The sequence below is a fragment of the Ambystoma mexicanum genome, chromosome 4p (genome assembly GCF_040938575.1).
Source record: "Ambystoma mexicanum isolate Mex_15411 chromosome 4p, UKY_AmexF1_1, whole genome shotgun sequence".
Lineage (NCBI taxonomy): Eukaryota > Metazoa > Chordata > Amphibia > Caudata > Ambystomatidae > Ambystoma > Ambystoma mexicanum.
Window position 1 is genome coordinate 1,252,562,459 of NC_090927.1, and position 15,068 is coordinate 1,252,577,526.

A 15,068-nucleotide genomic window follows, 5' to 3' on the forward strand; every position below is an offset into this window, starting at 1 on the left:
TACACCTCTAAGGGACTTAAACAAGGGTGCCCGCTGGCCACCACCCTTTTCAACTTTTATTTGTTAGACATTGCTGAGAAACAAAATATACCTACATCCAATCCGCCTAAGTTAAACGACACTCCGGTCCCATATATTCTATACGCGGACGACATTGTAATTCTTGACAAGACCAAGGTTGGCCTCCAGAAAAGATTGAATAAACGCAAACATTTCATAAAAAACAATCTGGAAATCAACCCGGAAAAAACCCAAGTCATGTCCCTTGGCTTCTGTACAAAAAAACAACATGATCTTCTGTGACTACATATAGCAGGACAAACATTGGAGGTAGAGGAGGAGACCAAATATCTTGCCTTTTTGCTCTCGCAATCCAACATGGAACAGCCCTGGTTCAATCATTTAAGACGCAGAGCTCTTACTCTAGCCAGACGAGGCCTGATTATCCACCAGAAATAGGGCCAATTCACCATGAAACATGTGGTGGCTTTCTACAAGCAGAAAGCAAGTGCCATACTTCTATAAGGGAGCGAAACCTTAATTAACATCTCTCCCAAAATCTGGCCAACGGTGGAAGTTATTTTTTGGAGGAAAATACTATGCGTGGCTAAGTCGTACCCTATGCCAAGGATACAACATGAATTAGGACTTCAATCATTAAATGCTATACGAAGTTGGAAACAATTGGACGTATACCGAAAAAGTTAACGAGGAAACACGGGCAACCAAGATATTTCTCCGAAGAAAAGAAACCTTAACCCCGACTACTTTTGATCTATGGGAAAAAGCATGTCTCCGGATTCTGAATGAAAATGACATTTCTGTTTAAATGCTAATAAACAGACCGCTGAAGGCCAAACAGAATATTAAAGACAACGGCTGGATAAAGACAAACACCGATAAAGCAGGATACAAAATGAACATAACCTCTGATACTGAAATAAGAGCGCTTAACAAGCTTCCACCTTATTTGGAAAAATTCCCTTCAAGAACAATCCGGGAACTGTATCTCAGACTACGCTTGAATATTCTGCCCACCAAACAATATTTAGCGGAAACAAAACAGATAACAGCTGAGGAAAACGTCTGCAGATTCTGCAAAATTGATAACCAACCAGAAGCAATGTACCACATTTTCATGTAATGCACCTTTGTGACGGAATGAAGGAAGCATTTCAACAGCATGATGCACCCACAGAGACCTAACTATGAGGAAAAGGAAATGTGGCTCCAAATCATTTCTGGCACTAACCAGAAGCTGATCACCATGATCATCCAATTCTGGACCTTGATCACGACGAATGAAAAACACTAAACAAGACACCATGCAACAAACCTTGAAAGACACCTTATAGCACACTTGGAAATCTGATGTGATATATAAGGAAATCAATATAACGTAAAAGTTTGGAATCCAAACTAACACATAATAATAAAATAAAAAAAATAAAAAGGAGGTCTTTGAAAAGCTGGAGAGCGTAGTTGGCTTGGACACAAGGTAAGTACTGGCTTCATGCGACTTCTCGTCACAGTATGGAGGTCTTGTTCTTCACTACCTCCATTTCTCCTCTTCTTCGTCACAGTATAAATATCCTGCTCTCCTTCTCCATAGCTATTGACAGAAAAGCTGGTATTACTGAGGAGATCTGGTTCTGTGGTTTCAGTAGGTTTAAAGTTACAAAAATAACATGATGGAGAGTCACAAGGATTCATGGTGATGTCATCAGAACTTCTTTTCAACATATGAGGTAGAATGGAACAAGTTGATTTCCTTACAGGTGGAGAGTATTTTACTGTGCGATGAGAATCAGAGCAAACGGGAGAAAAGTGTGTTGAAGAAAAGGGGACAGGCAGGGCTGGGTGGCAGGTTGTATCATGGGTAGACACAGATTGTGTATGGATAACTTGATTTTTAAGTAAAGTTCTTCCTTTCATAAGAAACTATCCTTTGACACTACCTCTATGGGAACTATCTGGCATAGACCTCCCCTGTCCGGCAAGAAAAGAAGGGGGGGCTCCATAGGGAAATGGTGTCGACATCTTAACATTCATCACACAGCCTAAGGACACACGAGGACATGAAGCACCACCTATGATTCAGAACTAATGGTAGACGACCTAACCCAACAGTGGCAATGAAGCGCTACCTATGAGCAAAGGGTGCAAAAGCTCCACCTGAGTCAAACCTAAGCAGCCGAAGGACACCCAAGAACATTTCTGCCTCCACAAAGTAACATCTTGGTATAACTGTATAGCAATATATTTGCCCAATTAGGTGGTATGTTCCAGCCAAAGGTGGACATGATTTTCTTTTGTGAAAATGTGAAAAATGTGCAACCCCCACCTGCTATTCGAGTCTTCATTTGGGGCTTAAAATTCTTGATGAAGATTTTGGGTAGTGGGCGAAAGTGACCAGTGAATGGCCTTGAAGAATGTTTGATTCTTCTCTCTTGTTCATTCATTTGTCTGTGATACAATAACTCCACCAAGATGTAAACAAATATGACTTACCTAAGGTGGCCCCTGCAGCTTGGAAATAACTGTTTTCATTGTTTGCTTGAAGATTGTGTGATCCTGTGGGAAAACAATTTTTTTCCAAAATTAGGATCACCTACAGTTGCAACCAAAATATTTTCTACCAGTTTCCTAGGAGTGGTGTGTTGTTTATTGAAGTTTGTTTATCAGGTAAAAAGTGTGTCCATAACACAACATGATAAATAAATATTAGAAAGCATGAAAATGTATATGCACCAAATCAACTCAGACTGTGTTGCAAGGGGAGCTGTAGATCTAACTGTATTCTGGACCACAAGATGCATGGGAGAACTTGTACAACATATAATTCTTCTGAAAAGTTACATTCTCTAGCCATATTAACGTTCAGCCTTTTGTCACTAAGGAAAATACGAAAGCCTGGCCCCCCAAAGGTGATGCATAGCACCCAATGATGTTCTACACTGATTAGTACAATACCACGTGCAACAACCTCAGTCGGTCCTGGATTTTGAGACAAAAGCACTTTTGATTTGTTGGACTTGCAGTATTGATGTCACATTATGACTATGATTCTACAAGACTAAAAAAACAAAAGAGTTGTCATCTAAATAGCCAGAAATGGATGGCATGGATTCACTTTGCAGCTAGCATCTGTATATAATGTAACATACAGAATTTGTCATAGAGATTTGTAATATACCCTGACACAGATGCACCTTTTACCCTAATACAAGAGCATTTGTCTGAGCGAGTGACTATTGGTTGATTTATTTCGTGTTTGCCCAACATCAAAAGGCCAAAAGATAAAGAGCCTCATCTCAAGTCTGGCAGACCCTCTTAAAAGTGGCGGTAACGGAATTAGCACTGCTACAACCACTCTGCTGTATCATGAGCTGGTGCAAATACAGCCAATTGTAAAATCAGCCAGCGCTATTACAGCCAGCGCCACCACAGTCGGCAGTATTTCTGCCGGCCACATGAAGCGCAACCAGTCGCATCACAAGTCCATGTACGGCAGTATTAGCGCCGGAAACCGACACTAATACCGCAGAGAACACGGTGCAGTTACCTCCAGCTTCGAGCTGGGGGTAAATGAACACATGTGACAGAAAGGAAGCCACAGGTGAGCACAATCCACTGCAGAGGGCTACTTAAGGCACACTCCTACCCCAAACACTGTTTCCTTTCCAAACACCATGCTGCCACTAGCTACTGTGATTTGAGTGAAGCAGCTGCTCATGCTGCACCTGGAAGTTGAGAGGCAGGACAATCAGGCCCCAGCGCACAGGGAGCACAGGGGGTGGGGGAGGATGAGACGGGAGGAGGAGAGCCCAAGCAAGGCGTGCACCGATCCCCAGGGTCAGGCCTTCACCCTGGACCCTCACTGACAGCCAGTTCGTCACCCTGTGCCACCTCAATAGGGAGACCATAACAGCTGCTCATCATAATACAGGACGACATAGGGAGAAGGATCAAAATACGGACAGCTGTGCCCCCACTGCTGAAGCTAGTGTCTGTCCTACAATTTCTTGGAACTGGCACCTTCAGCACTCTGTGGCCATGATGCGTGCCCTGGCACAGCCCACTCTCTACAGTGTTGGCCCAGGTGCTTGAAGCCCTCCTGCGGCAACTGCAACGCCACTTCGCACTACCTACCACCCCAGCACAGGTCAAAGCCATGAAGGCACAGTTCTATGCCATTGCCCAAATGCCAAACGTGATCGCTGCCCTGGACTGTACCCATGTTGCGTTGGTGGCCCCCCAGGCCCACAAAACAGTGTACCATAACCGCAAGCATTACCACTCCCAGAATGTGCAGGTGATCTGCGACCCCAACCTCTACATCACCCACTGATGTGCCCGCTACCCTGGTTCCACTGACGATTCCATGGTCCTACGGAACAGCACACTGCCAGGATCATTGAGAGGCACAGATGATTATGGACATGGATAGTGGGTGAGGAGAAATGCCTGCATGCATGCGCTGTGAAGAACATGTTCAAATGGGAGGGGGGGATGTGAATAACTACACAAAGCATGGCATGACTAGCGAATGCAAAATCTGCACTTGACCACCATCCGCACCAACGTCACAGTACAGCCCACAGAGCATGCACATGTTGGACATACCTGTATGGAGAAGCTGATGCACACATACAGTAGCAACTATAAACACGAACTTGACTACAGGTACCACAATGCAATATGCACCAACCAAGGAAATGCTGACAAATGGCCACATCGCCTCACATAACAACCCTGCCAATACCACAGAAATGCACCCATGTGCGTCCGGCCTTCAATGGCGACCTAGTGGCACCAGATGCTCAGGTAGGGCCCATGGGAAACCCAGCATGCCATGCATGGTGGAAATACACTGCCACATGACAGCCACCATGTCAGCTGCACATGTCACCGACAAACACCTTGCGTAACATATGCTGCAAGGAAAAAGGGTACATGTGAAACAGAACAAATGCATGACATGAGTAACACACTATGCACAGACATTGACTAGACACATGACGTGAAATGAAGACCCATTTTCATGCACAAGATGTCCATTGACCTGATATTGTGTAAGGCCACCCCCACACCTTACACCATGACTAATGTCTATGCCTCCCCCCATGCAGGTGACTCCGGATACCCACAGCTGCCCTGGCTAATTACGCCTGTGTGTGATCCACAAAAACCGCAGGGGAATGCCTAAAATCACGCTCACAGCAGGACCTGTGTGTGCACTGAGCGTTCCTTCAGCCTCCTGAAGGCACGTTTCCGCTGCCTGGACCGTACCCGTGGAGCCCGGATGTACGCTCCAGGGAAAGTGGGTAAAATATGCTGCACAATATCTGCATGAACAGAAATGTTCTGCTACCCCCTAACGTGGACATGTCATCCCCAGAGGATAAGGATGCAGTGCCTGTGGCAGAGGCAAATGCACACATTGCCAGAGATGACGTGAGGGATGGGAGATAGGCACACCAGGGACCGATAGTCAATTTCCTCTGAAACTTTCACATGGTACAAGCCATGCACGACTGTGTGACACTCACCTCATCAAGAAACACGACAATGGCACAATCAGGAATGTCATTGCATTGATGAAGTTTAACAGTTTTAATTATATGAAGTGCCCCAACTACCCCCTCCCTCCTCCCACCACCAACTCCCCAGCACCCTATCCCCCTCCCTTCTCCCACCACCAACTCCCCAGCACACTACCTCCTTGCCTCCTCCCACCAATTCCCCAACACACTATCCCTCTTCCCACCAACTCCCCAGCACACTATCCCCCCTTCCTTCTCCCACCACCAACTCCTCAGCATGACCACTCAGCACAATAAGTGTCACGATGTTGGTTATAACATGGCCTCTTTCCACCCTGCCAGCCCCTGGTGATCTTGGGTGCAAATGGCGCTGAGACTGATGCCTTGGTATGCTCTGCTGAGACACCTCTGTGGGAGTCGTAGAACTGGAAGGGCTGGAGCCTGGCCCCCGGGTATGTTGGAGTGTGACCACCATGCTCTGGCGGATGGCCTCTGTGAGTGCCGAGATCCCTTCAGTCATTTCCCTGACCCTCTGGGCATATACTGTCAGAGTGGACGTACTGGCAGCTGACTCGGCCCGGTTCCTAGTAATGGCCCGCACAATCCTGTGGGTGGCCCCTTGTAGGCAGTCACGGATGACCTGCAGGTGTTCCGAGTGTGTGTGCCCTATTGCCTCCATCTCCCTCGGCCTAAGCTCCATCTCCTCCAGCCTCAGCAGAACGGTGCTGCTTGGTGGTGTGTGCCGTATGGGAGGAGGGCTGTGCTGTGGCCATGGGCTGTTGTCAGGGGATCCATAGGAAGGCGTGTCAATGTCCGGCTCAGGTCTATGTGCACACTGACGGTGGCAAGGGCTCTCTGGTGTCTTGAGCATGCTGGCAGCGGTGAGGGCGCTCAGGGGTTTGTGGCTCTTCTGTAGGCGGTGACAGTGGGCTGGTGTCCCTCTGTGTCCACACTATAGCACAAATGAGATGGGTTATAATTGAAATAGTGCACCCACTACCAAGAGGGTGTGATATGAATAAGAAATTAGCACAACGGGAACTCCATTGGATTTACTATCTAGACGCAATAGCCCCCCTTGGGATGAATGAAGATTTCTACCTGTGTCCTTTCTTGTAAATATCATGGTACAACAGTATTATTGACCTAGGTACCAGGTGCATACAAGGTACAATTGCACATTAATGTCCACCACAGCTGTTTTTACAGTAATGATCAGAATGCAGACTCACTCGAGTCAGACATTTATTGTTTATTAGTACTATATTACTTTGGAACAACACCTACAGGCATTGTCCTCACTTTTTATATAACATATATGAGACGGTGTATCACAATTTGTTGCAGGACTAATTTCATGGTTCTCCTCAAGATATGTAGCGCTAACTAATTCATTTAACTAAAATTCCACAGATTGTACACTCTTTTGAGTAAGAATTTAGTTTTGTTGTGCAAACTCATTTGTGTCAGATATCCATTGTTTACTAGCACCTTATTACTTTGAAACAACACCTGCATGCACTGTCCTCACTTTTCACATTTCATGTAACATATATGAGCCGGTGTACCACAACTTGTTATAGAACTGATTGCAGTTATCATCAAGATATGCCTTGCTTACTAATCGGAATTACTAAAGTACTATAGATTGTACACTCTTTGGAGTTAGAATTAAGTCATTTGGATGACTGTATCATAAGAGCAATGAACTGGGACAACTATTGCTAATGTGTTATATTATGAACCTGGTCAAGTACCATGGTATAGACTCCACTGACCCCACACTTACAGACAACTTCGCTTTCACTTCGCTAACACTCCATTTTGATTTTGGATATGTTATTCATCTTAAAGTTATAGGTGGTGATTACAGAGACCATAGTCGGTAGATCACTAATTACTAGCCCTGGCTGTTTAGTTTCCCGGCCGCAAGGAGCATTCTTATTTGCTCAGTTTTGGAAATTTAGATCAATCCCTTTGTAATCTGTCTTTGCTCACTTAACTAATAATCTCACACTAGGAGGTATTTTTACTTCATACTATATCTTTTGTTTCACCCTAAGACTCTGTGTAAGCGACCGCGTCTCTGTTTACATTTATGACATCATGGCCATCACTACGGCACAACATCATCACGTAGCATCATTACGCCGATATTTTAAGCAGCCATTTTAGAGCTATTCCATCCGCGGACACTGGTTCTTGTCTATGGAAATTCCCTTTGATGCGTGGCTTGTAGGTTAATAGGTGAGTCTATTTAACACTACACAACATCTTTTTTTACTTACAGATGCAGCACTTTGATCCCTTAGCTTAATTTGAGCCACTATTTTTACACGTCTCCCGTTCCCTGCTCCCACAGATGAACCCTGAACCTTACAAGATTGCCCATGAGCTCCCCTACAGAAGAACGCTAAATTTGATATGATTTCCTATGAGCTCATCCCATGCAGCTTCCAAATTGGGGTAAGCATTCTTTTATTAGTGTTCTAACTTCTTGCGGGGGTTCCTTCGTGTAAGGTAGTAGGACTGATTAAAACACTGTGTCTGATTAAAACACTCTGGGCATCATTACGAGCAGCGCGGTAAAAACGGGCTCCTTACCGGGATGGAGGAACTAGCGGGTCTGTGCTCGTATGACGCTGCTAATAGCGTGTGATTACGAGTGCGCAAGCCTGCGCGAACCCCCATGCTGGTAATGGCCATACCGCCATGGCGCTAAAGGCCCTCCAACCCCCCGATAGCGCCATCACGGGACCCGCCGATACCGCCTCCACCTAGGAGGCACCCCTTATTACCGACCCGGTAATAACATCATTCTAATACCGTAATACTCGTAATACTGGATCCGGAAGTAACGTCATAGCGTCGGAACGGAAAATGCGCCGGCAGCCATCTTTAAAAAAACAATCCATTGCAATCCTCCCAAACCACCACTGCTACAGAGGAGAGACCAGGGCCTATCTATTGAAAATGTCCAAGGCTACAAGAAAATCGAACCCTCGCCTGCGCAAAATGCATTTTTCAGACAAAGAACTGAACATGCTGGCGGACACCCTTGCTGCACATGCTGAGGAAATCAACCAGCACAACCTGAAAAGGGAGGTGCAGCAAAATAAAAAGGAGATCTAGTGTCTGTCCTACAATTTCTTGGAACTGGCACCTTCAGCACTCTGTGGCCATGATGCGTGCCCTGGCACAGCCCACTCTCTACAGTGTTGGCCCAGGTGCTTGAAGCCCTCCTGCGGCAACTGCAACGCCACATCGCACTACCTACCACCCCAGCACAGGTCAAAGCCATGAAGGCACAGTTCTATGCCATTGCCCAAATGCCAAACGTGATCGCTGCCCTGGACTGTACCCATGTTGCGTTGGTGGCCCCCCCAGGCCCACAAAACAGTGTACCATAACCGCAAGCATTACCACTCCCGGAATGTGCAGGTGATCTGCGACCCCAACCTCTACATCACCCACTGATGTGCCCGCTACCCTGGTTCCACTGACGATTCCATGGTCCTACGGAACAGCACACTGCCAGGATCATTGAGAGGCACAGATGATTATGGACATGGATAGTGGGTGAGGAGAAATGCCTGCATGCATGCGCTGTGAAGAACATGTTCAAATGGGAGGGGGGGATGTGAATAACTACACAAAGCATGGCATGACTAGCGAATGCAAAATCTGCACTTGACCACCATCCGCACCAACGTCACAGTACAGCCCACAGAGCATGCACATGTTGGACATACCTGTATGGAGAAGCTGATGCACACATACAGTAGCAACTATAAACACGAACTTGACTACAGGTACCACAATGCAATATGCACCAACCAAGGAAATGCTGACAAATGGCCACATCGCCTCACATAACAACCCTGCCAATACCACAGAAATGCACCCATGTGCGTCCGGCCTTCAATGGCGACCTAGTGGCACCAGATGCTCAGGTAGGGCCCATGGGAAACCCAGCATGCCATGCATGGTGGAAATACACTGCCACATGACAGCCACCATGTCAGCTGCACATGTCACCGACAAACACCTTGCGTAACATATGCTGCAAGGAAAAAGGGTACATGTGAAACAGAACAAATGCATGACATGAGTAACACACTATGCACAGACATTGACTAGACACATGACGTGAAATGAAGACCCATTTTCATGCACAAGATGTCCATTGACCTGATATTGTGTAAGGCCACCCCCACACCTTACACCATGACTAATGTCTATGCCTCCCCCCATGCAGGTGACTCCGGATACCCACAGCTGCCCTGGCTAATTACGCCTGTGTGTGATCCACAAAAACCGCAGGGGAATGCCTAAAATCACGCTCACAGCAGGACCTGTGTGTGCACTGAGCGTTCCTTCAGCCTCCTGAAGGCACGTTTCCGCTGCCTGGACCGTACCCGTGGAGCCCGGATGTACGCTCCAGGGAAAGTGGGTAAAATATGCTGCACAATATCTGCATGAACAGAAATGTTCTGCTACCCCCTTACGTGGACATGTCATCCCCAGAGGATAAGGATGCAGTGCCTGTGGCAGAGGCAAATGCACACATTGCCAGAGATGACGTGAGGGATGGGAGATAGGCCCACCAGGGACCGATAGTCAATTTCTTCTGAAACTTTCACATGGTACAAGCCATGCACGACTGTGTGACACTCACCTCATTAAGAAACACGACAATGGCACAATCAGGAATGTCATTGCATTGATGAAGTTTAACAGTTTTAATTATATGAAGTGCCCCAACTACCCCCTCCCTCCTCCCACCACCAACTCCCCAGCACCCTATCCCCCTCCCTTCTCCCACCACCAACTCCCCAGCACACTACCTCCTTGCCTCCTCCCACCAATTCCCCAGCACACTATCCCTCTTCCCACCAACTCCCCAGCACACTATCCCCCCTTCCTTCTCCCACCACCAACTCCTCAGCATGACCACTCAGCACAATAAGTGTCACGATGTTGGTTATAACATGGCCTCTTTCCACCCTGCCAGCCCCTGGTGATCTTGGGTGCAAATGGCGCTGAGACTGATGCCTTGGTATGCTCTGCTGAGACACCTCTGTGGGAGTCGTAGAACTGGAAGGGCTGGAGCCTGGCCCCCGGGTATGTTGGAGTGTGACCACCATGCTCTGGCGGATGGCCTCTGTGAGTGCCGAGATCCCTTCAGTCATTTCCCTGACCCTCTGGGCATATACTGTCAGAGTGGACGTACTGGCAGCTGACTCGGCCCGGTTTCTAGTAATGGCCCGCACAATCCTGTGGGTGGCCCCTTGTAGGCAGTCACGGATGACCTGCAGGTGTTCCGAGTGTGTGTGCCCTATTGCCTCCATCTCCCTCGGCCTAAGCTCCATCTCCTCCAGCCTCAGCAGAACGGTGCTGCTTGGTGGTGTGTGCCGTATGGGAGGAGGGCTGTGCTGTGGCCATGGGCTGTTGTCAGGGGATCCATAGGAAGGCGTGTCAATGTCCGGCTCAGGTCTATGTGCACACTGACGGTGGCAAGGGCTCTCTGGTGTCTTGAGCATGCTGGCAGCGGTGAGGGCGCTCAGGGGTTTGTGGCTCTTCTGTAGGCGGTGACAGTGGGCTGGTGTCCCTCTGTGTCCACACTATAGCACAAATGAGATGGGTTATAATTGAAATAGTGCACCCACTACCAAGAGGGTGTGATATGAATAAGAAATTAGCACAACGGGAACTCCATTGGATTTACTATCTAGACGCAATAGCCCCCCTTGGGATGAATGAAGATTTCTACCTGTGTCCTTTCTTGTAAATATCATGGTACAACAGTATTATTGACCTAGGTACCAGGTGCATACAAGGTACAATTGCACATTAATGTCCACCACAGCTGTTTTTACAGTAATGATCAGAATGCAGACTCACTCGAGTCAGACATTTATTGTTTATTAGTACTATATTACTTTGGAACAACACCTACAGGCATTGTCCGCACTTTTTATATAACATATATGAGACGGTGTATCACAATTTGTTGCAGGACTAATTTCATGGTTCTCCTCAAGATATGTAGCGCTAACTAATTCATTTAACTAAAATTCCACAGATTGTACACTCTTTTGAGTAAGAATTTAGTTTTGTTGTGCAAACTCATTTGTGTCAGATATCCATTGTTTACTAGCACCTTATTACTTTGAAACAACACCTGCATGCACTGTCCTCACTTTTCACATTTCATGTAACATATATGAGCCGGTGTACCACAACTTGTTATAGAACTGATTGCAGTTATCATCAAGATATGCCTTGCTTACTAATCGGAATTACTAAAGTACTATAGATTGTACACTCTTTGGAGTTAGAATTAAGTCATTTGGATGACTGTATCATAAGAGCAATGAACTGGGACAACTATTGCTAATGTGTTATATTATGAACCTGGTCAAGTACCATGGTATAGACTCCACTGACCCCACACTTACAGACAACTTCGCTTTCACTTCGCTAACACTCCATTTTGATTTTGGATATGTTATTCATCTTAAAGTTATAGGTGGTGATTACAGAGACCATAGTCGGTAGATCACTAATTACTAGCCCTGGCTGTTTAGTTTCCCGGCCGCAAGGAGCATTCTTATTTGCTCAGTTTTGGAAATTTAGATCAATCCCTTTGTAATCTGTCTTTGCTCACTTAACTAATAATCTCACACTAGGAGGTATTTTTACTTCATACTATATCTTTTGTTTCACCCTAAGACTCTGTGTAAGCGACCGCGTCTCTGTTTACATTTATGACATCATGGCCATCACTACGGCACAACATCATCACGTAGCATCATTACGCCGATATTTTAAGCAGCCATTTTAGAGCTATTCCATCCGCGGACACTGGTTCTTGTCTATGGAAATTCCCTTTGATGCGTGGCTTGTAGGTTAATAGGTGAGTCTATTTAACACTACACAACATCTTTTTTTACTTACAGATGCAGCACTTTGATCCCTTAGCTTAATTTGAGCCACTATTTTTACACGTCTCCCGTTCCCTGCTCCCACAGATGAACGCTGAACCTTACAAGATTGCCCATGAGCTCCCCTACAGAAGAACGCTAAATTTGATATGATTTCCTATGAGCTCATCCCATGCAGCTTCCAAATTGGGGTAAGCATTCTTTTATTAGTGTTCTAACTTCTTGCGGGGGTTCCTTCGTGTAAGGTAGTAGGACTGATTAAAACACTGTGTCTGATTAAAACACTCTGGGCATCATTACGAGCAGCGCGGTAAAAACGGGCTCCTTACCGGGATGGAGGAACTAGCGGGTCTGTGCTCGTATGACGCCGCTAATAGCGTGTGATTACGAGTGCGCAAGCCCGCGCGAACCCCCATGCTGGTAATGGCCATACCGCCATGGCGCTAAAGGCCCTCCAACCCCCCGATAGCGCCATCACGGGACCCGCCGATACCGCCTCCACCTAGGAGGCACCCCTTATTACCGACCCGGTAATAACATCATTCTAATACCGTAATACTCGTAATACTGGATCCGGAAGTAACGTCATCGCGTCGGAACGGAAAATGCGCCGGCAGCCATCTTTAAAAAAACAATCCATTGCAATCCTCCCAAACCACCACTGCTACAGAGGAGAGACCAGGGCCTATCTATTGAAAATGTCCAAGGCTACAAGAAAATCGAACCCTCGCCTGCGCAAAAAGCATTTTTCAGACAAAGAACTGAACATGCTGGCGGACACCCTTGCTGCACATGCTGAGGAAATCAACCAGCACAACCTGAAAAGGGAGGTGCAGCAAAATAAAAAGGAGATCTGGGATGAGGTAGCCCGCAAGGTCTCGGGAGTCGGCATCACCCCACGGACAGTCAAGGACTGTAAAAAAAGGTGGGATGACCTCCGCCTCAGGATACAGAACATCCAGGCCAGAAATAGGAGGGAGGCCATGGCCACAGGCGAGGGTCCCCACTCACCCACAAAACTTTCACGCTGGGAGGAGACATGCAGTACATTCATACAGATGGAGTCCATCGAGGGCTTTGGGGAGATGGAGACGGGTGCCGCAAAATCTGCAGATGGAGGTGAGTGACCGTGCAGATCCCAGTAGGGGAAACCATGACGTAGCATAAGTGATATGGAAGAGAGGCTGGGCAAGGCAATTCATGTCCCAACACACACATCAACATATCAATGTCCAGATGGAGGCCCAAACCCTGCCACACTGAAATGCATGCTGAGTGCCAATCCCATTACCAACACACAGCCAACACACACGGACCGTGCCCATGTAATACATCACACAAACCCCAATACAACGGCATGCCACCTGTCATGCATCATCCCTGCACTGAGACATCACAGCACATGGCAAAATTCCCCCTTCATACAACCCTGTGTGTCACACCTGTAAGATATGAATGCATGATAAATGAAATTCTCCACAGCACCATATAATGCATCTTGCATGTAAAACCATCAATGATGCCCTGCATCTCTTCTACCCCCCCAGGCACCGATGGAGAGGATACCAGCGAGGAAACAGCCACAAGGGCATCCACGTCCCGGCACAAGACCACACCCACAGGCAAGACCACCTCCGGGGCAGCCTCGCAAGCCACACCGAGACCCAGGGCGAGTGCCCAGCCCATGAAGGCCCCACATCAACGCCTGAAACCGGGACCACGGGGCTGGTTATACCAGTGGAAGGCGGGGCCAGTGGCACAATGTCGGCAGCAACAAGTTTGGTGGGCGAGACAGCAGCCACTGCCCCACTGAGCGACATTGAGACTGCAGTGGACGGGTATGTGGACAGGGATGGACTTACCCATGTGGTATGCCCACACTCCCCAAGCCCCGTGTCCACCCGCCAACCCCACACTCAGGACACACCCATCAGCAGCATTGCCGATCATTTGCTCCACGATTCGGACCTCAGCTCCCCTCCCCCCCCAGAACAGCACTGCCAATGCAGGCCCGCTCGCAGCACCCTCAACCACTGCTGCTCCGACCACCAACCTTGAGGCACAGCTGGCAAGGGTGGAGGCTAGACAGGACTCAATGTTGGACCTTGTCTGTCAGTATGTTGCCGAGGGGGAGGACACGAGGCGTGAGATAGCACAGGCCATAGCGGCGAATACAGCTGCCGTCAATGCCTCAGCGCAGATGATGCGAGTCAGTCTGGGGGCCATCACGCAGGTCCTCACCCCTATCCTGCAGCACATGCAGCAGCCGTAACCCGCACCAGCAGTGCAAATCAACACGGCTTCCACCGCGTCCACCACACCCCCATCCTCCACACCCGCTTCCTCTGTACCCTCCAGCCCTGTGCGTCCAACAAGACGGAGTGCGAGGCACTCAGAAATGCTGCCCCCAGACAACAAGAAATCAAGAAAATAGTGTGGGAGAACAATCGGAGTGGGTCAGATGGTGTCGGTGGTGTATGGGTGTATTAGGGGGATTTCATTGGGGGGTTTTGGGATTTCATTGGGGGTTTTGGGATTTCATTGGGGGTATGGGGAGTTCATTGGGGCTATGGGG

At 47.7% G+C, this 15,068-nt stretch overlaps 1 protein-coding gene across 1 annotated transcript in view; it reads right to left on the reverse strand.

Moving 5' to 3' along the window:
* The window catches only part of LOC138453779 (PHD finger protein 7-like), a 1,510,505-nt gene that overhangs the window by 1,425,277 nt on the left and 70,160 nt on the right, over positions 1-15,068 (reverse strand). Inside the window, exon 2 of the mRNA XM_069606924.1 lies at positions 2,512-2,574. The gene's annotated coding sequence lies outside the window, so the exon portion shown is untranslated. The remainder of the gene's footprint in view (positions 1-2,511; positions 2,575-15,068) is intronic.